This window comes from Notamacropus eugenii, chromosome 1 (genome assembly GCF_028372415.1).
Source record: "Notamacropus eugenii isolate mMacEug1 chromosome 1, mMacEug1.pri_v2, whole genome shotgun sequence".
NCBI classification, from domain to species: domain Eukaryota; kingdom Metazoa; phylum Chordata; class Mammalia; order Diprotodontia; family Macropodidae; genus Notamacropus; species Notamacropus eugenii.
Window position 1 is genome coordinate 221,792,921 of NC_092872.1, and position 15,364 is coordinate 221,808,284.

The 15,364-nt window shown below is 38.3% G+C and overlaps 1 protein-coding gene across 14 annotated transcripts in view; it reads right to left on the reverse strand.

The window, feature by feature from the left end:
- GRAMD2A (GRAM domain containing 2A) overlaps positions 1 to 15,364 on the reverse strand; it is an 80,302-nt gene that overhangs the window by 26,626 nt on the left and 38,312 nt on the right. For 8 of the 14 annotated variants that reach the window (XM_072627943.1, XM_072627944.1, XM_072627945.1 and 5 more), the window contains one exon: positions 8,333 to 8,464. The exons of 4 other annotated variants lie outside the window; for them this stretch is intronic. The gene's annotated coding sequence lies outside the window, so the exon portion shown is untranslated. Of the gene's footprint in view, positions 1 to 557; positions 607 to 8,332; positions 8,465 to 15,364 lie in introns of all 14 variants that reach the window. 2 more of the 14 variants (XM_072627935.1, XM_072627934.1) reach the window with 1 other exon arrangement.

Below are 15,364 nucleotides of genomic sequence, written 5' to 3' on the forward strand. Positions count from 1 at the left end.
ACAGAGTCTGCTGGCTCATGCTGATAGATGGTTAAAAAAATAAAAACAAAATTAAAAATCCTAACCAAAATATGATACATCTATAAGAAACAGTAACCAGCTTATTTGATAAAATTCCACCCAAGCATGTCAAATACTGGCTGTTTGACAACCCTCTCCAGAGGCTAACATGGACTGCCCTTAGGTAGTTTAATGGGTCCTTTACTGGGAGAAGGAAATCTTTCAGATCCACCTTCACAAGGAAGAGGAATTCACAATACTAACCAGGTTCAGAAAAAAGAAGAGGAGTTCTGAGTTTGTCTTTTCTTAAGTTTGGCCCTGTGGCATAGGTGGGTATAAGAAAACAATCCTCTCTACTTCCAAAAGAAATTGTTATTTTTATGATGGTTAATTTCAGTGTTGTAAACCAGTAATAACAGGATTCTGGGTGAAAAATCATTCTTCTGGGACACATACTTAAGGGGTGAGTCATCAAAGACTCAGAAGCAAGTAGGTGGCCCAGTGAATAGAGCACTGGTCCTGGAGTCAAGAAGACTTGAGTTCAAATTTGACCTTACCTTACAAGCTGGCAGCTTTGGGCAAGTCACTCTGCCTCAGTTTCCTTAACTGTAAAATGGGAAGAATAATAGCACTTAACCTCCCAGAATTGTTGTGAGAATCAGATGAGATAATATTTGTAAAGCACTTAGCATAGTGCTTAGCACATAGTAGGTGCTTAATCAGTGCTTGTTTCCTTCCTTTCTTCCTTCCAAAGAAGACCTGGAGTAAATAAATAGAGCTGGTAACCTGAGTTGTCATTGGGCTCAGAGTATGGTGATTACTTGCTTGACACTATAAGATGTAACTGGGGAGGGCAGAGGTACGGGGAAAACAGAAACTTAGGCTGTTACAGAAATCTTGGACTTTGAGACAAGAAGAAACACAAGAGTCTGCTGCTGGATGTATGATATGTAATGCACACAGGTTCTAGGGAAGATGGTGGCCACCATGAAGGCCATTAGGAAAACCAGTGCCAAGCACAGCCTAAAACAAAAAGTGGGAAAGATGAACCTCCATTGAAAAGTAGAATAGTTGAGATGAAGAATAGGAATTGTGGTTAAGTGATGAAGTCAAATGGTACTGGCAAAACCTGTCTAGATTTTGGTTACTTAGATTAATTAAACCTATGCTCTGGAAACTCTCTGCTTTCTTCATTTCCTTTTGTTTTCCCATTAGATTCCTTTTAATTTTTTTTTTTTAAAGTTCCACCTTGTACCCTAGAACCAAGGAACCAAAGAATCTTCCCCTACCCTCTCTAGATCAAGATATCTGGTATCTGGTATCTGAAGTGAGTTCTGGTGGTAGCATCAGCTACGCCTGGGTCTTTGGGCAAAGCAAGTGGAACAGAGACATAGAGAAGAAGCAAACTTCATATGGGATAGATGGGGGACAGCTATGACAACTGGTTTTTTTTACTACAGTGGAAGTATGCCACCTTCTACTACAGTACATTAGGAAGAGCACCTAGTTTGGAGTCAAAAGACCTAAGGTCAAAACCAAACTCTGCCCACTTGTACAATCTTGGGCACATCTTCTCTAAGTTTCAGGTAAACTGTACCAGATGGCTTCTAAAGTCCCTTCTAGCTCTGTGTATGGATCCTACAATCTCTGAGTTTCTGTTATTAGAGACTGATTTCAGTGTATTGAATCTAAGGATTTAGAGCCCGGTCCCAGTAATTATAATGTTAGGCAACTAGGTGGTGTAATGGCTAGAGTGCTGGGCTTGGAGTCAGGAAGACTCGTTTTCCTCAGTTCAAATCCAATCTCAGACACTTACTAGCTATGTGACCCTGGGCAAGTCACTTAACCCTATTTGCTTCAGTTTCCCTTCATAAAATGAGCTAGAGAAGGAAATGGCATATTGGCTTTGTTGTCCTTTTGATCTTCCCTGTCATCATAGTAGTTTTCTGTGGTCAAGGCTCTTGGTTTTTGCTCACTTTTAAAAGTTGAGCTCTGTTTCTGGGGTGCAGGGGGCACTGTCTCCAGCTTCTTGCCGTGGGGGCCAGGAGCCTGGTCGCTGGCTTTCTCCACTGGGGCCTCTGGGGCTGATGGCTTGCCCACTGCACTAGGGTGGCCCAGCCTAGTTGAGCCTGTTGTACGCTCTGGGTTCTGGGGCTGGTAATTGCCTGCTATGCTGGGGTGGAGATCTCACAGCTAGTCTGGTGAGTCAAAAACATAGGGCCTCGGTTGCTGATCTGTGCTTTGGCTAAGAGCCTCCCACTGACTTGCCTAGACACTGCAACTCTAGGTTGCACTCCCCTTTTACCCAAGTGAAACAGACCTTTCCTGAAGTCCCTCTAAGTTATCTTAGGCTGGAAAATGATTGTGCTCAATCTTTTTGTGGATTCTGTTGCTCCAGAATTTTTTTTGGTGACTTGATTTAACGTTGTTTCCAAGGGAAACTGGTGAGAGCTCAGGCAACTTCCTGGTTTTTCTCTGCCATCTTGACTCCCTACTCCAGTATCTTTGTCAAGAAAACCCAAATAGAGTCATAAAGAGTCAGACATGACTGAAAATGACTGAACAACAGCAAAAACATCCCAATAATCTAAGTCTTGTCAGGAAATCAAAGGACTTGAGATGAAAGGGACCAGAGATTCTGTTTATTCCAGACCATAACAAATAAGAATCTCCTCTGACACACACCTAAGAAATATTCACTCAGTCCTTGTTTGAATGGGATCTTAAGGCAGTCTATCCCACTTCTGGGTAGCTCTATAGTTAGGAAATTTTTCTTTGATCAAACCTAAATTTGCTTCTTTGTGACTCCCAGCCATTATTTCTCTTCCTGCCTCTGGACCAAAGGAGAACAAATCAAATTCCTCTTCCACATGAGCATCTCTCAAATTCTATAGCTATGATGTTACCTCTAAGTCTTCTCTTCTCCAAGCTAAATATCACCAGTTCCTTCAACCAGTCCTTACACAGTAAAAACTCAGAGCACCTTCCTTCACCATCCTGGTTGTCCATCTCTGAACTTTCTTTAACTTATCAGTGTTCATCTTGAAATGAGACACCCAGAAAACTACACAATACTCCCAAGTGTAGTGTGACCATAGCAAAGTATGCTGAAACTTTTACCCCTATAACTCTAGATACTCGGACTCCACTAATTCAAACTTAGCTTTTTTTAGTTGTCATATAATATAATCAGGAGAGGCAGTCTGGTATAATGGAAAGAGAACTAGACTCAAAGCCAGGAAGATCTGGGATGAAACCTTATTTAGGACACATCCTGGCAGTGTGTTCTAGCAATTCTCTATGACAATAAGTTGAAGAGAAGGTGCCAATGTCAACTTGATTTTGTAGAGGGAGCTTCCTCTTCCAGAATTCCTGAATCATAATAATATATAATTATAATACATATTATATATAAAATATATAATAATAAATCATAGATCCATTCCGTCACTATGCCTATCACATTGTTAGTACATTAAAATCCCAAGGTCATTTTTAGACCTCTATCCTATATTTTGGTAGTTGAATTTTTTTCAACCTAAGTATGAATTTTTTACATTTATCCTTTTTATTTTTCATCTTGGCCCAATGTTCTAGCTTGTCAACATTTTTATTGGTTCCTGATTTTATCATTCAAAATATTAGCTGTCCATCCTAACATTGTCATCTGCAAATTTGACAAACATGACATTTATGTCTTTCTAACTTATTGAAAATAATGTGGAAAAGCATAGGCCAACCACAGATCCCTAAGGCACTCTGTTAGAAATTTCCTTCCATAATGACATTGGTCCATTAATGACTACTCTTTAAGTGTGACCACTCAACCAGTTCTGAATTTGCCTAACTGTTCTATAATCTAGCCCACAACTCTCTATTTTATCAAATGCCTTGCTAAAACTAAGTAAATTCACAACATGACTCATATGGAAATATGTTTTGCATGATTGCACATGTATAACCTATATCAAATTGCTTATTGTCTTAGGGAGGAGGGAAAAAAGAGCAGGAATGAGAGAATTTGGAACTCAAAATTTTGAAAAACAAATGTTAAAAATTGTTTTTACATGCAATTAGGAAAAATAAACATTATTTTAAAAAATAAAGTTTAAGTAAACTATTTCTATAGCTATTTATAGCTATAGCTAAAACTACTTCCCTTTATATATCTGCCTAGTAAACCTGTTGAAAAAGGAAATTGGGTTTGTCTAGTATGACCTGTTTTTGATGAAGCCATGCTGGTGCTCTGTAATCAACACTCCTTTTTGCTAGCTGTTCACCAACCATTCTTTTGCTGATATACTCTAGATGGATTTTTCCAAGCATCAAAGTCAAGGTCACTGGTCTATAATTTGTTTGTTCCAGGACCAATACTACCCTAGCCATACCAGACTTGGAGTCTCAGATATGACCCTGAGAGGTCACTGGTCTTACAACATGCTTGATGAATTAATCCTTCCTACAGCATCCTAACAAGTAATCAATCATCTTGAGACCCTCACCCCCCCAAGGCAGCTTCTCCTTGATCCCTGCTCCTTCATCTCACTACTGGTTTCCATTAGCTGTTCTGAAACCCACCAATAACCGATAGCACATGCAGAAGAAACTAGAACAAAAGATAGAAGATAGACAGATGGAGAAGAGGGAGGAGGGAATGGCAAAAAAGATAGATTTTTGCAACAGATGTATCTTCATAATTGTATTGAACTCAAACTATTCTGTGTTACAATTAGTCTGTCTCTCCTACACTGACTGATTACAGGGTCTGGGTAACATGCCAAGATCTAAGGGAAACCAGACTTTAATTTAACCACTAAATAGGTCATCCACCTGCAGATCAAATTCTAGAATATCATAGCTAAAAGAAACTTACAGATCATCTAGTGTAACCCACACTGGGAAACTGAGTCCCGAATCTCAATCCAATTGACTAATTCCCCACAGTCTCAAAGATTAACTACTCCAGCAGTAATGGCTTTGAACTTAGCCTTGCCTCAGAATTCAACTCCTGGTTTGTCTTTCTTATGTTTCCCCTCCAACCACTCTTTTTTTTTAAGAGGATACAGTCTTTAATTTATGATTCTGCCTTTGTAAGGTCTTTGTAAGGACTTATATGAATCCCTCTGAGACTGAGATCAGTACTTAGCCTGTGATTTCTAGGATATATGTGTACATATACATACATACATATATGGATATATGTATATGCATACACATATGTGTGTGTGTATATATACATACATACAATTTCTTCACTGATATGAATCACAATCCCTCTAGATCTTCTTCTGTGCAATTCTTGTCATGTTTCCTTATAAATCCTAATAGATGATTTAACTAAACCTCAAGAGGCTTTTTTCTTTTCTTTCAGAGTCTTAGAGATACCAGTGTACCTTCTGAATCATATATCTGTTGTCTTTCATTATGACTTCATAACTGGCATACTTTCTTCCCAGTCATATTTATCCTCAATCATATCTTTGATATCTCTTCTTGTGCTTAAGTTGTCCTTGGTAATATGCTGTAGCTAGCTTGTGCCCAGGTGTATCTTTCCATTGTCCTTATGGTTATTTTCAGTCTTAATTCTTTTGAAATTGGGGTACTCTGTGGTATGCTGTTGAATGACATTATTGGAAGAATGCTGGTGCTAAAGGGATTATCTTTTTTTGGCAGCAAACAGTTTGGGAACATTTAAAACACTGTTTAAGTTCCCAAATGCAATCCAGATTGACTACTCAGTTCTGAGCCCAGATCCATTGTTCATCTTCACAGGGCCTCTTCAAAATACACACATCAGGGGGCTAATTTGAAAGCAGCATGTTGTAGCTTGGGCAAGGAGCTTTTTGGGGTCCACTTTGTGGCCGTATTGATCTCTTTCTCGTAGTTGTAAATGTAAAGGTCAGTTTAAAAGACTTCATAGTGTTTCAAGGCTGTTTTTCAAGACTATATACAATGTACGGATACAATGCACATACAATACAGTGTATACAAGGTTGTGTTTCCAAGTTGTATATACAATGCACTGTATACATAGTGTATACAATGCTTTGTATAAAGTCACCATTAGTAGAAAATCCTTACAAATAGAGCATTTTGTTCTACCAAAGCAACCCCTTTCTTAAAGTCATAAAACATAGCATGAGATCTACTTTTTTAAAATTGGTCTAGAACTGTGATTTTATTACTATAACAAATCTGAATGAGGAAATTCATTGAGGTGGTGTAAATCTACAACTCTCCTACAACTTGTAGGCTTCAGGGCATTGCCTGGGAGTGCTGAGGTTAGGTGTCTTGCCTGGGATCCTACAGACAATATGTGTCAGAAGCATGACTTGAACCCGGGTCTTCCTGCCTCCCAGGCTGTCTTTACCTGTTACACCACACTATTTCTCAGTGGGTTCTCACATTCTTTCTATTTCTCACACAAGGTGACTATAAAGATGTAATCTGTTGTAGAAAACTACCAGCAAAAGACTGCTTCTATTTCTTATGTTTTCATTGAGAGCATAATGGATATATTTCTAGACCATTTCCATTTCTCACTTTATAGAGAAGTTTAAGAGCAGGCATATGGAGTGATAGTTGCTAATATCTTCCCAGATGCCATTTTTTGGATAAAGCATGATCAACTTTAATATTCAAGTCAAACCATCATTTATTAAGTGCTTGCTTTAAGTACCTGGAAGTAACCAAGTATCAAAATAAGTATTGACATGGTTGGGAGGATCATAGCAAGTTCCTCATAAAACGTCTCTATTTCTTTATCTTCACCAATGGACATTAGTTTGTATTCTAGCTATGATAGTAATGATTGCCATGAATACTTAAGAGTCACAGTGACCCATTATCTCTCTTTTTTAAAAATTCAACTATTTCAATAAATTGTAAATAATATTACAGAATTAGTTTCCATTTACAGTGAAATATCTATACACATCTTTGTTCCTTTCATATGACAATTGGCTTTTTAAATCTTATTTGCATTTGTTTTTAATATCATCTTAATTTCCAATTATATCCCTCACTCTTTCCCTACACAGCTAGCCAACCCTTATAAAAAGATTTTTAAAAAGAAAGACAAAAAAAGCAATTCAGGAAAATTAATCAAAGTGTCAATTATATCTGACAGAATATGCTATATTCCACACCCATAGTCCCCTACTTCTACAAAGAGAAAGGGACGTTTGTGAGCTCTTTTTCAGGGCCAGACTTAGTCATAATTACACAGTGTTCAGGGGTTTTGTTGCTGTCTTCATCATTGTGGTTGATTAATTTCTCCTTACACTCTTGTGCTTATCGTGTTTGCTGTTTTACTGCCTCTGTTTATTCTCTTGGTATCAATGCATATAAGTCTTTTCATGCATCTTTGAATCCTTCATATTTGTTGTTTTACACTGTGCAGTAAAATTGTATCGTGTTCATGTACCACAGTTTGTTGAGCTCTTGTCCAATGGATGGGCAGCTATGTTTTTTCCAGTTCTTTGCTATCCCCAAAAAATGCTGCTATAAATAGTTTGGTATAGATGGGATCTTTCTTTCTGTCTTTAACCACCTTGGAATATGTATATATACATACATATACACATACACACATATATATGCATGTATATATGTGTGTGTACACATACATATACATACACAAGTGTGTGTGTGTGTGTGTGTGTGTGTGTGTGTGTGTGAGAAAGGACCTGAACACTTACTCTTTTAGCACAAGTCCATATTATTCTCCAGAAATGCTGGGTCAGTTCACAGCTCTGCCAATAGCAGATCTGGGTGCTTGTCTTTCTATAGCCCCTCCCATATTAACTAATTCCATCTTTTATCATCTTTGCCAACTTGATGGATATGAGACAAAACCCAGAGTTGTTTTGATTTGCATCTGTCTTATTATTAATGATTTGGAGCTTATGGTTGTTAATAGTTTGCAATTATTTTGAGAATTGTTGGTTCATATCCTTTGACTACTTGTTCAGTCCAGTTAGCTCTTGGACTGATAACTCTTTTTTGCTTCTGTGTACATGATGAAATAAAGTCTAACAGCTTCTTTATTAACTTCTCGGAGGAGAGTTACCCTTCTATCTAACTGGAACTTCAAACAATAGTAGGTCACTTCACTGGTCTTTGAACAAAAATCTGATACTGAGAAAACTAACAATTAAATCAGTGAATGTAGATGGCTTAAGAATTGTGTGATTCTTAGCACCCTCTATCACAATTTTCACACCATTATAACTATAGAAACAAAAGGGGGCTACATATAGATCATTTTGTGGTTTTGTCTGTTTTGTGGGTTATTGTGGTAAATGATAATAACGATGATAATGATAATTACCTGGTGGCCAACCTTCTAATGATGAACCTTCTTCACACTGGGAGGTGCTAGCAGGCACTGAGAGCCTGGGATTAGTCTTCCCAAACTGTAAACTTGGAAATGGAAGTTCATTGAGGGCATTCCAGTACTCTTCTGTTGGCAGGAAAAAAAAATGGATCTTTGTGCGAGCAATTCAATTCAGTTTAACAAATATTATTTGGAACCCCAGAGAGTGAATACTTCAGCCCTCTTTTGCCTCAGTCTGAAAGGTATGGCATACTTGGCCCTTTCATTGAAGGAATATGACAGTTTTCTTCATCTCCATTATATAGAAAATACACTAGATTTGGGATCAGACTGAATCCCAGCTTCAGTGCTTACTTTGTAATTACTTTGTAATTAAGGGCCAATCATAACTTCTCTGATATCCAGTTTCCTCAAAGGTAAAATGAAGATAATAATTTTACTATTGACCTCATCTTAAAGTCCAGCATAAATAGCACTATATAAATAAATAGTAATAAATTGTCAAAGCACTTTATGTGACTTAACCAGAAGATCATTGCCTCCTTTGGATTTGCTGCTCCTTATCACACTTAAGCTGTTACTATCTCCAGTTCAGGCTCACCCTCCCTGGGGCCAAGTATGTCATCCAGGTGGCTTTCAGGGACAGGCTATACTCACTATATTTGTACTTCTTCATGGTGAAAATAAAAGCTAAGAGTTTCAGGGAAGCCAAGGACATGTTCCCATAAATGTCTCATTATAGGCCTCAGAGAGGGTGCTTTTTGGTACACCTGACTTATCAAGTACAGAAAATAGTATCATAGTTGTATAAAAGACCAACTCCCAACTGCCAAGAAGCTCAGCAGGTAAATTCCTGTGTGTAAGGCCATAGAGCCATAAATCCTCACCATATAAAAAACATCACCAAGGTGATTCTTTTGGTAGGGAGGGAACCTGAGCTATGATGAGAAACAGAATTTGTAAGTAATATCTTTCAGGAGAGGCCCACTCTAGAAGGAGGAAAAATTCCTCAGAGCATCAGGGCTGTCCTCAGAAAGGGCAATAAGACATCTATGACCCAATGAGACTGGAAAATGTTTTGTAAAACATAATATATGCATCTCATAGTGTGAGCTACTCTGGACCAGGGTACACATAACATGATTCTACCTTAGTGGATTCCAGCTCTGGATTTTTGGCCTGGGGTTTTCATGAAGATTCCCTAAGGGCTCAGTGTCAATGATCACATGTACCCCAAAAATAGAGAAAAGGAAGGAATGGAACAAGAAAGCCTATGCCCATGGGACCCACTGAGTCTCAGAGAATTCCAAGGCAGAATAGGATTTCCTACCATACCCAGGAAAGCAAAATTCCAAGCTTCATTGTTGTAATGATAATTCTTTTCCAGCTCATGGGCTATCAACAGAGGGAAGTCATAACTGAGAGAATAGAGCCATGTAGTGTGCTCATATTGAGACTGGGAAACTTCTTTAGGACAGATTCGTATGAAAGAATTATTGTTTGACTAGAAGGCCAGGCCCCAGAAAGGGTAATAGATAAATGCTGGAGGGACTGTGGGAAAACAGGTACACTAATGCACTGTTGATGGAGCTGTGAACTGGTCCAACTATTCTGGAAAGTAATTTGGAACCATGCCCCAAAAGCTTTTAAATTGTGCATCCCTTTGACCCCACAATTCTACTAGGGCTGTACCCCAAAGGGATCAAAGAAAGAGGAAAAGGACCCCTCTGTGGTGGCAAAGAATTGGAAACTGAGGGTGCCCATCAAATTGAGAATGACTGAACAAGTTATGATATATATAAATGTGATAAGACATGATGAAGGGGATAGTTTCAGAAAAACCTGGGAAGACTTGTATGAGTTGATCCAAAGTGAAGTGAGCAGAACCAGGAGAACAATTTATACAGTAACAACAATATTGCAAAAATAAACCACTTTGACAGATTTTGCAACTTTAGTCAATACAATGACCTAACACAATTTCAAAGGACTTAAGATAAAACATGTTATTCACTTCCAGGTAGAGAGCTGATAGACTTTCTTTCCTTCCTTCTTTTGTTTTTTTTTTTCAACATGCATAATGCAGGAATTTGTTTTCCTTGCCTATACACATTTGTAATGGGTTTTGCTTTTCTTGCCTTCTCAATGAGTGGGAGGGAGAAAATTTAGAACACAAAATTATTTAAAAATTGAATTTTTTGTTTTTAAAAAAGAATAAAGTAGACCAGGAATCACTGCCTTTCAGTATCCCGGGTGCCTACTGTATTCTGCACCTCAGGGAAAGTGCATCTCGATTAGCAACTGTGGTTATGGTTTTTTTGTTTTGTTTTGTTTTTTAGTATGCCCTTGAGATAGAGTGGTCTGTCCAGGCCCCAGTACAAACAGGCAGGGTTATTGTGTGGCTGCCAAGCCAGGCACTGTGACAGAGGATTAGTTTGGGAGAGGCAGGAGGATGGGGGACCTGCCACTCATCACCTAAGATTAAAACTCTTGGGAGCCAACTACCCTTAGTACTCAGTCCCAGAAAGCTGCCAAGTTTTCTCATAAAGCTGGAAAAGCTAGGAAAAGGAACATTTGCCAGTGACAGTAAATAGGGACATTAATCTATCTCAGTAGATAAGGAAGAAACTTGGAACTTAGGATTTACAAACAAATTTATAAATGCTAGGCAATGCTTAGTAGTGTAACTTGGACAAACCACAAACTTCCCTTTACTCAAATAATAGCATATAATCATAGAATGTCAGAGCCGAGGAATGACCTTGGACATACTCCAGTCCATTAATACCTTATCTTTTACTCCCCTTTAATATACTAAACCCCTCATGAGGATAATCAGGATATTGGGTCATAGAGGAGAAGACAGCATTTATGTACCTTGATGACCCCTCAAGGAGACAACACCCACACATAGACAAGAAATAATGTAAGGATAATATAATAGATTAAACATTATCAGGTAAAGTTAAAGTGTTATATAGATATGGGGGGGTGATAATAATTAAGTGTTGTTGGTGGGGTACAGACAGAACATCTAATGTTGGAGGACTCCATCAATGGGAGATGGGTAGTCAGAGAAGGCTTCCTGGAGAAAGTAGGAGTTGATGTGGAACCTGAAGAATGATTGTCATGATGTCAAACAATGTTAGATGTGGAAGAAATATTAGAGATCTATCTAACAAACCCTTTTATTTTACAGATGAGGAAACAGAGGCCAATATAATGACTTGTTCAAGGATTTTTTACCTTTTTGGTAACACCTTACTTCCAGGGAGGGTAAAGAATGGAGACTACAGGAAAGGAAAAATACTAGACCATTGAACAAACAATAAAATTGAAAATAATCTGGTATAATTAGTATTAGAGTAAGAAGAACTGGGTTCGAGTTCACATCCATAGGATTACAGCTCTAGAGCTGGAAGGAATTCTAGTCCAAACCTTCTCATTTCACACATGAGAAAACTGAGATCCAGAAGGTTGAGTTGTGCAAAGTCTTAGATGTGAGATTTGAACTCAGGTCTTCAGATTCCAGAGCCAAGGTTCTTTCCATTGTACCATTCTACCACTTATTCTTTAGTCCCCTATAAGTCACAACCTTTTGAACCTCAGTTTTCTCATCCATATAAAACAAAGATAATACTTCATACAGCTGTTGATAGGAAAGCATTTTGCAAAGTATAAAGTGCGATATCAGTGTAAACCACTATTATTAGTAATACTCTATTAACTTGTTGATCACTAGTAGGTATAAGGATGACAATCCAATATCATTAATTGAAGCCCTTTGAATCAAATCATTAGTACAGTGTCTTAGCGCAAGTTTTCCTTTGCTCTTTCCATGAATATTTTGTTTAGTAAATTAATAGTATTAACAAGATTCAATTCAATTCAGTCAGTAATTGTGAATTGCTTCCACTGTGATGGACACTGATAGCACAATGACCAAAATAGTCCCTGACTTCAAGAAGCTTATATTCCACTTGGACTGTAGTGGAAGAACCTGGAAAAAGAACAGACAACTTGAGAACTAACTCTTTTCAAATACCTTCAAATACTTTAAAAGTACTTATTGTCAAAGAATGAAGAAATTAATGATATAGCAAGACCAAAGAGAGATCAACTGCAATTTGTTGCTGGGATGGAGTATAGGTCACCATCTTGTCCTACTAGTCTAGCTCCTGTGATTTGCATAGAATAGAGAGCATGATGGGAAAAGACTAAAATCAGTTCCATTACCACAGTTTTGCTTTGCTCCTTTTCTGTTTAAATAGAATACTAGGAATATTTACTTAAGCAAGAAAAGGGGTGGCCAGGGGGAAGGCATCAATAGAACTAAGAACTAAAATGGGTTTCTGGCCTTATGTCAGATGAGACCTGAACTAAGGGAGTTTAAAAAGATACTAGAAGAAAACCAAGATTTCAGAAGTAGACAAGAACTCAGCATGGGCATTTCCTACCCACTGTAAATAGTCTGGCTTGAGGAAATGGTTCACAGTTCTTAGCCAAAAGAGATGTAACTATCCTTTATCTTGCTGCCATTTGCTTGTATTTTTCTTAAGTATATATTCTCAGACCAAGCAAAACAAATATAATCCTTTGACATGACAGCCCTTCAAATACTTTAAAACAGTTTTCATGTCCTTTTCACTCCTGACAGTTATGGATGGCACTGTTTCAGATCCCTTCTGGGCACATTCTAGCTTGTCAATGTCCTTTCTAAAATATGATCATCAGAACTGTGCACAGTATCTTAGATGTGGCTTGACATAGGGCAGAGTACAGTAGGACCATGACCTTCCTTTTCCTGAACATGAGATTTCTAATTAATATTGCTCAAATTCAACTTCAATTTTTTGGCTGCCATGTCATCCTATTGTTTCATAGTGAGCTTGAAATGTACTTCTAAACCTCCAGGTCTTTTTCACATGAACTGTCATCTAGACTTTTTTCCTCAAACCTATACTCCCAAAGTTGATTTTTAAAAGCAGAACTGTAAAACTTTACATTTTCATTTCACTTAGATGACATGAACACCTTCTCCCCATACCCTGAGATTTGCACATCTAGCGACTACCCAGTTAGGTATTGGTGTTGTTGTTTAGTTGTTTTCAATTGTGTCTAACTTTTTGTGACCCCATTTGGGGTTTTCTGGGCAAAGACATTGGTTTACTTCTCCAGCTCATTTTACAGATGAGGAAACTGAGGCAAACAAGGTTAAGGGTCACACAAGTAGTAGGTGTCTGAGGACAGATTTGAACTCAGGAAGATGGGTGTTCTCAGTTGCTATTCCTGGTTTGGTGTCAGGAAGGTCACAATAGCAGCTCTATGAGAAGAGGCACAAAGCTGCCTCCTTTGAGGTAAAGAAAGAAAAGGGTGAGGGGTGGGGTAGGAAAAAGAGAGATGGAGGAATATCAAAGCCTGAGTAATAGGTCTGGAGGCCTGACTTTCTGAGAACTCTTCTTATCAGTTTAAATGTTCACTGCAACTCAAATCCTTGAGCAAAGAATACTATACCATGAACCAAAAACATTCGAGAACCACTGTTCTAGCTGATCAAAATCTTATTCAATGCCAATCCAGACAAACAACACATCAACTTACCCCTCTAGCTTTATAGAATCTACATATTTAACAAGCATGATTGACATGTGCCTTCATCCAAGTCACTTATTTAAAATGTTGAACAGTGTGTGTGTTTGTCCTTTGCTGCCAAAGAAGACCATGGCATCAGAGAAATGATGATATGACTTGTACTTGACTGGTTTATTTTTTTGAGTGAGGGAGGGCTGTGCAGGTCACCAGCCTCACTTCTCCTCCAGAGTCATCTGAATCCAGTGAACAGATATTCATCAGGATGACTGGAGATGACCCAGGATGAGGCAATTGGGGTTAAGTGACTTGCCCAAGGTCACACAGCTCGTGAGTGTCAAATGTCTGAGGTGAGATTTGAGCTCAGGTCCTCCTGACTCCTGCACTCTATCCACTGCACCACCTAGCTGCCCCTATTGAATAGTACAGAACCAAGGGCAGTGATCTATGGCGTTCCACTAGAGACTTTTATACAATTTGACATCCATTCACTAATTCGCAGTTGGTTGTTTAACCATTTCTGTATCCACCTCACCCTACTGTCATCCAGGTCACATCTCTCTATCTTGCCCAGAATGATTTTATAAAAAATTTTGTCAAATATATTATCTGTATTATTTCTCTAATCAATGTGGTTTCAGTTTGTGTAATATCCATTTAGACAGGGGAAAAAAAGAATAGCAGTAAGTGTATTTAAAAAAAAAAAACCTTCCAAGGATCATTATGACTTTGAGTCAACAGATCCTGATAACAGACTGATACAATGAATATGCTATATAGGGATGGCAAGATAATGAGGGGAAAGAGGGAAGGTGTGAACCTGTAATTTCATCAGTTGTGGGAAATACCAATGTGGAAACTCCCTGCACCAACATGAATCAGTTACCTTCTAATTTGAGTCTTAGTCCACTGAGGCACTGAGAGATTGAGCTCAGAATCACCCAGCTCATATGTGACAAAGGCAGAATTTGAATCCTTTCTGATTCCTGATTCCCTCAATCCACTAGAGTAGGCTATTTCCTCAAATGTATTGCCCCACTTATTTTACATTGGCCAAAACCATACTGAATAATACTCCCTCTGTACCTCATCTCTGCCCCTCCAAAAACAGAACTAGTAGAATATGGAATCATTAGAAGGTGAGTAATGACAATATGGGCCTAAGCATGTGCTTAATGCAGAAAGGGGAGCTAAAAAGAGAATTATGGAAGAATTTTCCTCTTTCTCTTCTAATCTCCAATAAGCATTGCCCCAGGTATTGATTAACTTTTGCATATCATCATTTGCAATATTAAAAAGCTTAACAGATGCTATTATACAATGATAGTAAAATAATGACTACATGCAAGGGTCTGCAGGGCTATGACATGGCCATCAGCTGACCCTCATCTTCACTGAGCAAAGGGCAAGAAGAAACTGGCTTGAGAGACAGATAAG